Genomic DNA, 1,080 nt, shown 5'->3' on the forward strand with positions numbered 1-1,080 from the left:
TGATGGGCGTGTTCCGACGTAAACGCTGACCGTGTCTCAAATGTCTCCCTACTCCCTAGGTAGTGCACTACACCGGTTACGATATACTGGTTTCAACGCACATCTAGTGCACTGCATGTCCACTAGGTAGCAGTTTGGGACTCAGCCGGTCCCAAAAGCGAGTTAAAGCGAATCAGCGCAGGACGGCTTTACGCGAAGAAGCACTCTTCCATCTAGTGGCCTGGAGATCGTTTAAAGGGCCCGAATTTTAGAGTTTTCTTTCATTCCCCACCCCCGAGGTCCATTTGTAACGTTTGTGAGAGTTTATGTGCCAAAAGCAGTCGTAATTCATTTGTGCACGATCACTTAAAACTATCTTTATCCCTTACAGTGAAACAGGCTGCTACTGTTACTACGTTATTAAAGGGGAACTCCACCGATCTTTCAAAATTCTGCATAATGCAACTTTTAAGATGTAAACAAAATCATTCAGAGTGGTTTGGTGCGAAATGCTCCGTTCTAGAGAAACTTTAGTTTTGTTCTCACTGGTGGTGATGGGAACCAGACGTCTGAAGAGTCTAACGCCTCTAAAATCTCCCTCACAGAAAGTTACTGCAGGAGATAGTTATGGTTATTGTAAAGCTTTTAGTCTAAAACATAGTGGTGCACTATACAGCATATTGGTGTATTATGCAGTGTTTAGTGGTTCATTTTGCAGCATATAGAGGTGCAGCATGTAGTATACAATACGTACTTGTACTGTATGCTGTTGTATATAGTAGTGCAGTATGTAGTGTACAATATGTACTAGTGCAGTATGCTGTATATAGTGGTACAGTATGTGGTATACAGTACACAGTATGCTATTTGGAATTGGAAAACAATGCTTTGGACCCAAGCTAACACAGAAACTGACCTAAAATACTGTAATAATCCACAGATTCCAGCAGATGGCGCTATCATCCAACACATTGATCAGCTAAAGCGAAGGACTGATTGTTAAGAATGTGGTTAAAAAAGAAAACCCTCCTTCCACTCGGCCACCAGGACAACAAAGCTCAGTAATCACATTACGCACCATAACAGCCTTTCCTTTATTAT

This window comes from Colossoma macropomum, unplaced genomic scaffold (assembly GCF_904425465.1).
Source record: "Colossoma macropomum unplaced genomic scaffold, Colossoma_macropomum, whole genome shotgun sequence".
Classification (NCBI taxonomy): Eukaryota; Metazoa; Chordata; class Actinopteri; order Characiformes; family Serrasalmidae; genus Colossoma; species Colossoma macropomum.